The sequence below is a fragment of the Anguilla anguilla genome, chromosome 3 (assembly GCF_013347855.1).
Source record: "Anguilla anguilla isolate fAngAng1 chromosome 3, fAngAng1.pri, whole genome shotgun sequence".
Taxonomy (NCBI): Eukaryota; Metazoa; Chordata; class Actinopteri; order Anguilliformes; family Anguillidae; genus Anguilla; species Anguilla anguilla.
Window position 1 is genome coordinate 61215668 of NC_049203.1, and position 9817 is coordinate 61225484.

Sequence of the window (9817 nt, forward strand, 5' to 3'; positions counted from 1 at the left end):
TTCCTTATACTGTTTAACAATTTTGTTGGCCCAAATCACAAAGCAAAAATCATAGCTACTTGCAGTTTCTAAGTTGCAAAGTGCACATACTTAGTGTCATGTCAAGTTTGCTTTGTAGGTACAAGGCAGAGAGCCAATAATCCTTCAAATGTCAACTGAAATAGCCTTGTCCCTGCAAGTATTATTTAAAACTGACTCCGTTTCTGAGTGAGTTTTAAAAAATAAATAATTTGAACTCGGTCAATGACCAAAACACACATTTTTGCTGACCGTGGGCAAGATTTAAACTTGTATTTCTCTCTGTCTCGTGCAGTATCTGTCGATGATATTGGTCTTTCTGGTAAGACCGTATTGGACTATTTTTCAGGTCATCTATTTGACAGGATGATTAATTTCCAGCTAATGTTTTACTTGATATTTAATTTTATGGCCTTGTTGCACATAATCACCTGCATAGGCACAGACCGTTATGATTCTTGGAAATCATGCTCCAAAGCCAAGCCTATTTTTATTTTTTCTTATGAACTGAAACTTTTTGAAGTTGTGAGAATTTCATATGTTTCGAAACAAATTCACAATTGCATACATGATTAAAGGTGTCGAACAGGCTATATGGTGCACAAAGGAAAAATGAACAATGGGCATGCCTATCCGTTACAGCCATTCGTACTGTACAGTGCTCCAAATTCTCCTTACCCCAATCGCACTCTCCACCCTTCTCTGCATAGCAACTACTCCAGGTCAGGACGGCAGCCAATAGGATTACAAAGTCCTCTTTTTGTCAGTCCTAAAGGCAAGGCAGCGATTAGAAGGAGAAAGAATGGTGTAGTAGAGCTTCCAGCAGTAATAGGGAGGAGGGAGTGGGCGGGCGAGCGAGTGAGCGAGAGCGGAATTTCCGAGGGCTGCCGTCTGGGCTAGTGCAGCGGAGTGCCATGCTGCTAGACAAGCCTGATCATGCAAAGTCTCTGTTCATGCAAAAACTGTTCATTGTCTTTGTTCCTTTCCTCAGATGACCCGGTGAACAGAATGAGGCAAAGGCTGCGGGCCTGACAGTGAATAGTCAGTAAAGTTCTTGATCCGCTCGTGTGAACTGGGTCAGCCGCTCTCAGGTTCTGAATGCGTTTGTTTGTGATCCGTTAACTTAATGGTCTTTGTGCCGTAATGAGTGGGATCTGACAAATCCTTGAAACAGCAGGATGGGGTCTGAATGCCAATAAATAAAAATGTGATCAATGTGAATGTGATAAACTGAATTGCTTGTCAGTCGGAGAATTGGGTGCTCATAATTTCCTTTCTCAAGCCTTTGCTCCACATTTCCAACTTTCAGTCGAGTTCCACGTTTTTTATGAACATCGCATAAATACGTATGAACAGAAATCGTGCGCGGTGTGGATGTGACAGCAGAGAAGACGGATGAAGCAGCAAGCAGGGCCCCAGCCTTAAAGGGTGTGCACGAGGCTCTGGCTCGCACGGCGCAGTTCCGTCTAGACCGAGCCGTGCAAGACATCTTTGATAAACACTGTAGCCAAAGTCACTTCCATTTCATTGCCCTTTAGATATTGACCCTCCAGCTGAAATATAGCATAACACGTTTGTGCCAGCTGGCATCCAGCTGGCACTTGGCCCAGCATGGCCAATGACTGAGGTCACATTGAGAAGTAAGGGGGAACTGCCTATCATCATACGTTGTGATTGTAGATTACAGATATACAATAAAACAATAAAAGTGCAATCCTGCTGATATAATGAGCCTGTTTTATTTTCATTTTTTAATGGCTGGCTGTGTTTTTCAAGCCAGAATTCACAACAGGATTAAAGAAGCAATTAATAGAATTAATTTCTGGAAGCTGTTTCTGACATGCAACTGTGGGGTAAGACAGGACTGACACAGCTGGTGCAAAGGCACAGGAGGTTGGGGCTGCTGAAAGACCGTAGCTGATTGGTCGCTTTCATTGCCCATGCAGAGCTGAGAGGTGGCTGCATGATCACAGAATATGCTTGGCAGGGCGTCTTCCATCTGCGTCCAACTCCACTGGCAGCACCTTCCAGTCGAACCGGCTTGTGCTGACTTAGTTGGTCTACTGCAGGGTCAGTCAGCTGATATGCACAGAGACTAATGGGCAAACCCCTCTGGCAAATGGCCACGCTTTATAGAATTTATGATGCACAAATAAAAGTAGATCACTGATTCACTTTCGTCCCTACTTAAGTAAATAAATACACAGACTGATCCAAATTCAGTTGGGGGAAACACCTTTTTGTTCCTGGCAACCTGTTTTTATATCCTTTTTTCCATTTGGACGATTACCCCTGCTTTTAAAGATCCCAAGACCCGGCCTTCTATTGTTCATTCATTTATTTTTTATTTTGTCAGACGTTACGTAACAATCTGTCTCTAACTGCTGTCCGTCGTGTCGCACTTCTCTGTTTTGCTATTTGTGGCTATGCATGGACCTCCTGCATGGTCTCGGCTCATGTCTAAGAATGGAGCGGCAGTTTCTCTACGCAGGCAGTCAATCACACTCAGCTAGTAGTATCGCTGTCTTGAGTGGGGCACGCTAGAAAGCCAATCTGTTCATATGAATTTACGTGCACCTGCCGTAATAAAACTCTGATTTGCATGGACTCTGGATTTTAATGTGGTAGAAATCGGATCCACTATCACAAGGACCCAAAAAAAAACAGAGCTGTCAGCCACTGATATGAACAGAATCCAAAGGTTTTTCTCTCCACAGCAAAAAAAACTACTATTGGTTCAAACCAGTGCAATGTCATACCACTTTCTCACATCAAATCATCCTCCGATCACTGAAAAACATATCTTTTTAGATGCAGTTGCAAGATTGCCTCACTCCTGAAGTGACCATAATGTGAAATATTTCCTTACAGATACTTTGTTATAAGAAGTTGGCTGTTTGGACAACAAAACATATTAGTGGCGACCTAGTTTGTTTCTCAAAGGACCAAGGAAGTATATAGTCCCTTTGGAAAGACATCTGGCTGATAGTGCAGTCACTGCCTTTTCCTAAAATAAAAAGTGCTCACTCCACTGATCTGTCTTCAGGCACATTATAATTACTTACTTTGTAACAAAGTCTGGTACTCTCAATAAAAACGTTAACTACCTTCATTGTGTCTAAAGCTCATAAGTGACCAAAGCGTGGCTGAGGGCCCTGCACGGTGCTCTTTCAGCCCCTCCCCCATGCAGAGGTTAGATAACATTTCAAGCGAGCAGAAACAGGCTTGTTTGTTTGGGCAAAAGTTCTGGATGTGATAGCCTGTCCTTGAAAGTACAGGCCAAGTTCCGCGGTTCAGCTGATTTTATTTCATAACATGTTAAGAGTCTAGCACACAACGAGGCAATGAATAAATGGCTGATGCAAAATCTGCTTTAATTTACCAATGCAGTGTTTGTTTATCAGTCGTACCTGCCTTTGCCCAATGCATGCTCCAACACTCCCTGTGACTAAAAATAAGCAGGTATAGATAATGATTAGATGGATGATTAAAAGCAACCAATTTCCCTTGAATTTGTTGTTTACTTATTACGTATTATTATTTGTTATTATTCACAGATTTCAGGGTAAGAACTGGGTAAGAACTTTATTATTCATATTTTGAATTACATATGAATCTAATGATCCATACCTCTCATTTCACATCACTATTGGAAAATAATATATAACTTTACCTGTACTTATGAATGAATGACATTTGAGTTGTTAAGCCTTGGAAAATTTGTTTCGCAAACCATTAAAAGAACAGTTTTTAATTTTCGTGTTTCTGTCATTAGAGAATTTTTTAAAATCACGATAAATGCTGTGAATTAACTAATACTTACCATGTGATTCCAAATCATTTGGTTTAGGACAAAAATGTATTTATTTCACATTATTATTCATATTATGCACATAAAAAACAAATAACCCAAATTCACTGACCATTACACCTCCAGAAGCAGGACTGCTTGCCTCGTGGATTCAGAAGCTAAAATTAAAGTGCAAGAGGAAAAAAAATCTTGCTCTGCACATTTGCTTCAAATTACCCATAAATCTGCAGCTACAGCTGCAGGGAGACTCTGGTATTGGCCGACACAGCATGGCCGCTATGATAAGAACACTGCGTTCTTTCCTGGCTGCAGATGCTAGTCCTGCAGAGGTAGCTTAGCCACAGGACCTCCCTTCTCCTCAACTCTTTGTCCTTCTTCCTTGTTCACAGAGCCAAGCACAGTGAGAGAGCCCAAAGAGGAGAAGGGGGTGTCTGGGTTTTTTTTTTTTTTTGTTTTTTTTTGGGTCACCTACTCAGCTCTGAGTGAAGTTTCTGCAAAGGCTCACATGTTTGTAAGTATCAATTATACAGTATTTAATTTAATAATAAAAACAAAACAATACATTACATGCCCAGTTGCAAGAAACTGCTCTGTGTGTAAGTCGAAATTACCCAGAAGCCATCAGCAGTGACTATAAGCACCCACCACCACCACCACCACCCCAGCTTCAGTTTCAAACCCTGCATACATACAGGAACAAAATTCTGGGCTCCCCTGCGGTTCATAGGGTAGCTAAGCACAACCAGCTCTTCAACTGCATGCTGATCCCTTTCTCAAGGAATGTTACATAACAGCAGGGAAATGGATGGATCAAGCTGCAGCTGTTTGGGGTCAGGCTTAGAACAGCTTCAACTGGATCCTCCAAGCAACCCTCCCCCCCCCCCCCCCCCCCCCCTCCCTCTGCTATCACTCTTACAGAAACTTACCAACTGAAGTCCCCCTTGTTTCCAAATATACATTTGTGTGTGTGTGTGTGTGTGTGTGTATGTGTTCTTCTGGTTGAATGAGAACCTTTTTGTATGCATGTGATTTAAGGCAGGACTAGCTGATCTGTTCAAATCAGGGGCGCGCAAACAGTTCGGTCTGTTCTGGGACTTCATTCTGACTTCTGCTCATAATAATTCACTTATAGCCCAATCATTGATCTTATCTGAAATGTTTTGATAAACACACAAGCTACAGCTGCAGACTATATGCATAAATTAACCAGCACTGATATAGAAAACTGTGTTGCCTAAATAACACAGGTTAACACACTGACCTCTTCTCATGACACAGAACCCTAATTGAGCAAAACAGTGTCTTTCTCTATCTTCTCCATTGTTTTTGTTTTTTTGTTCATTTTCTGTTTTTTGGTCAGAAATCACCTCAAATTCATTTCAGTGAATGGATGAAAATAATCAGTTCCCACTACTTTTTAACCCCGGGGCCTAAACCCAGTTCTGTCAATGACAGCATTGTGGATTCAGAGCGAGATAAAAAAGTAGGTTCTCTGCAGATCACTATGTTTACTTCTGGCAAAGGAATTTCATGTAATCTAATCTGAGAGACAAGGGCAAGATAGTGGTTGCATCCGCTTCTGCGTTTAAAACTTAAATACCTGCACCCTACAGAAAACATGGGTTGTTATGACAAACTGCAAATTCACACACACACACACACACACACACACACACACATACAGTGAGTTCCATAATGTTTGGGACAATTACATATTACGTATTTTTTCTTGATTTTGTTCTGTACTCCACAATTTGAAATTTGTAATCAGACTATTCACATGTGGTTAAAGTGCACATTATCAGCTTTTATTTATGCATATTTTATATGAACTGTATGATTGCAAATTTAAAATGGATTCTATGAAGTACTGAGCCAAATAAAATAAAAACATTTTAAGTCTTGTCCCAAACATCATGGAGCTCACGGTAGGTATATACAGTACACATATAGCATGTGGAAAGTGAACTGGCAGCAACAAACAGTAAAGCAATTCTGAACAAACAAAAATGCAACTTATTCTGTCAGTGACCATATAAAATGCATCCATATGAACTCATATGAAATTTACAAAATATACAATAAAATGTCTGGACACCAGCATTGGGTGAGAAAAGCTTGTCATGTGTGATATCTGACAACGTTAGACAGGCAGGTACTCTCACTGTGGATATGTTTAGCCTTTGGCATGTAAGTCATGGAATATCTAACCCTGGTGCACTCTCAGAAATAGTGCCAGGCTATCCAGCACTAGAGATTGGGTTATTAATAGTTGGAGAGCTAATTGCTGACATTGAAAAATGACAAAGCCATTCTCCTCATTCTCTTTATGCCTTTTTGGAATGATACGTGATACATCACATGTACTATACAGGCTGGATGCCTAAATATATCTACATCAAGGAGTGATGAACGTACTTCTAGTGATGGTCAGCGTGGAGAGTTATGCAGTTAAAATGTTTTGAAAGTAGAAGTTAAATTTTCTTTGTTGAAACCATTTCAGGGCTTTGATGTGTATACTTACATAAACATTACACAATATAGAATATTTGTGGTATATTGCAAATTAAATATTATATCGCCACAGGAATACACCTAGCTATCCATTCATCAGAACCTATCCAAACATTAGATCCTTTCTGTTTTCTGCCTAAGAATCTCAAAATGGTCAAGAAGTACATTGCAGTCAGGCTGGTTTCCCAACTATGCTGAAGGATTACTAACTTGTGAAATTCAGTTACCGAACATATGGCAAAGATTTAGCCTCTGGTAAACTTTGCAGCAGAGGGATTAAATGTGTCTCTGACGACATGCAGCTTATGACGATGGAGTGGTGAATGATTATTCTAGAAAGAGCTGAGTCAGCAAAGACGGAGGCTCTGTTAGCTTCTTATGACATAATGCTTCGTGGACAGTAATGCCTTGGTCATGGTTTCAAGGGTGACTGAAAGCGCAGCAACAACAGAACTTAGAACAAAACATGTCTGAATGCAATTATGTTATCTTGCAGCTGTTATGCAAAATCAATGCCTTACGGGACCACGAAGACACACAGTTTTGTGGGGGGGGGGGGCGGGGGGGGGGGGGGGGGCGGCAATCAGTGAGGACTTAAAGAATTCCTATTACTAAAGGGAGGCCAGGCTGAAAAGGTTTTGGAACCACTGTTTTAAGACCAGGTGCTGTTTCTATTTATGTTTACTGTTACACTTCAGACTGCTGGTACATTAGTGATCTCATCTGCGGACACTTCAGAGCTCCACAGTTCAATAATAGTTTCTTGTCATGTGATCTTTGTATTTGTGTGTGTGGAAAAATCAACAAAATCAGATTTATTGCAAACACTTCGTATACTACTCTGAAACTAGTAGAAGTGGTTGCCCTCTTTCATCACGGTGGGGCTTGGTGAGGGCTGGGTCTGACACTTTAAGCCAGAGATAATGTCTTTGTGATGTAACAGCAGTAGCCCCTGATCCAGTTACTGCAATGAGTAAGAAACAGGGCTACCCTCCTCCTATGAGCAGTTCATATACTGTAGTTTATGGATTCTTTTTACAATCTGAATTTAATGTGCTGATCAGCATGGAAGTATACATTTGTCTCACGCACAGACGAATGTCTTCTGCCTATTTCTCTGTCTTCTGTCTATTTACTTTAGCATGTCTCATATTACAGTAGTAATGTACTGCAATATGAGAGCAGAAGAGCTGCATTTAAAACCTTTCAAGTCATTTAATGTTAGCAATCAACTAGTTGAGAGCCACAGGGCCTGCTCATTTTTATTTTTGCCCTAAGATCATCAACTAATTTTGAGCGAAGAAACAAGGAGAGGTGAACTGTGCTTGAGTCACATATAATGCAAACGAGGTTCTGGAGAGCCACAGGGTCAGCTGTCATTGCAGTCCGTGAGGGTCATATCTGTTCTTGCATTTCAAGCCTGTGCTCTTGACAGTTTAATTGTCACTCATTTATGTGTTCTGACATTTCAGCAAAATAATTTCACGAATGGCGGCTTAATAATGGCAGCTGTTAATATGTTAAAATATTCTGCTTGTGAATTAAAGAAAGATTTTACTGAAGTAAGAGAAAGTGTTGATATATATACTGTATGTGTGTGTGTGTGTGTGTGTGGGTGTGTGCACCTAATTAGCTGATAAAGCCACATTATTTGATAGGAACAAACACCAGTTCCAAAGTAGCATGAACTCATATCCTGTTGTTCATATGTCTGCGCAGAGCATTGGGTGGGAGGCACTTGTGGCCATACACAAACAACAGTAACCCTGGGCAAGAGCCAAAGAGCGCATACCACAATGCTCAGGTATTATCCAATCCTACAAGTGCTTGTGAAAGTTTGGGAACCAATGAGGAGTGGTTTTGTTTACTTAATTCACCAATCACAGAACAACAACCTCTGGACTTGGCAAAAGTTCTGTGTTGAGCTAAATGACTTGCACAGGGGCCATTCTGTGCCAATCGCACCACAGACCAGTCAACACTGTTTTTTTATGTTTTGTTTGTTGTGTACAAACTTTCAAAATAGAAAGAAACATTTTACATAGGTCATATATTGCATTGGTCAAAGCAGAATATTGTTCTAAAGTTTCTTTCAAAGTTATTTCAGATATTAAACAGACTGTTCAGGAAAGAAACTAAATGTAATATCATGTGATATATAAATTAAAACAGCTTTGCTTGCACTTTTATTGATAAATATTGGGGTCTTGATAAATGAAAGCACAGCTCACAGCTGTTTTTTCCAGTTCTATATTGGTATATTGCCTTTAACCTTTAACTCCACATTTTTATCTGTAGTGCCTTCCAATATTATTCACACCCCTGATAAAGCTGAGCAAAGAAAGCTGTGTAAAGCAAACAACACAGGTAATTGGCTATATTGTAGGCTGAAAATGTTATTTATACACTCTCAAAACAGATAATAATAATGTGTCAGACAATGACAGAACGTGTCATTTTTTAAAGATACATCCATGTCTAATTAAGAACACGTTTTGTGTTACTTTCAACACGGTCTAACACACAGTTAGTGTTAACACACTAACTGTGGGAAGTGGAAATCCACTCCCCTCTGAGAGAAACTTGTTCAAAACAGAACTATGCAAATTCAGAAACAAGACCCAAGGCCCTCATTTTTGGCAGAGAAAACAGGAAGATGGTGAATGCAAAAAATGAGTCAGTATCTCCGAAACTGGCTGACCTAACGACATGGACACTGCACGAACCTTGCAAGAGATAATTTTCACATGGACAGACCGCACCATGCTTCCAATCTTAAAGAATCTCGTCTGGTCAGCCAAGAGCCATGCAAAACAGGCCATGGGATCATGCCACTTGCTCGTGCGCACGGGTGGTTTGCAGCAAACGGGTAAACAGGAACCAGTGTCGCATTACCGCAGCTCGCGCAATAGCACGCCACAGGGCGATCAGGAAACCACTATCGCTATGCTCTTATAGACACCTTCATTCGTAACTGAGATGTGTTCGTGGAACTAACTGTCCCGCACAGAACACTGGAGGTCATGATGAAATTCACCAGGAAATGACAATACCTCTATGCTTCTAGAAAAATATGTTGTCTTGAGTTGTTCGACAAATAATTATGAACACACCCTCAATTCGATCCAAGTTTTAGGAATTAATCCCTAGCAGATTTATCAAAGGTTGATGAGAGCTTGAACCCATTCGAGTGTGGGTGTAATACATCTAACTATAAATAATAGTAATAATCATAATAATAAGAAGAACAACAGCAATAACAACAAATAAATAACAGACCATTCGTCCTGAAATTTTTACTTTCCTAGGGTTGCCGACTGTAAACTTTTGGAAAGGAAGAAATTGCTGTTTGTCAAAGATGAAATCTCTCAGAATTCTGTCTTGACTCAGATATGAGTTGCGCTGCACATGTATGACAGAGGGGAGATTTCACATTGTGTAGGCTACAACTACGCGACACTATTGCGCATTTTT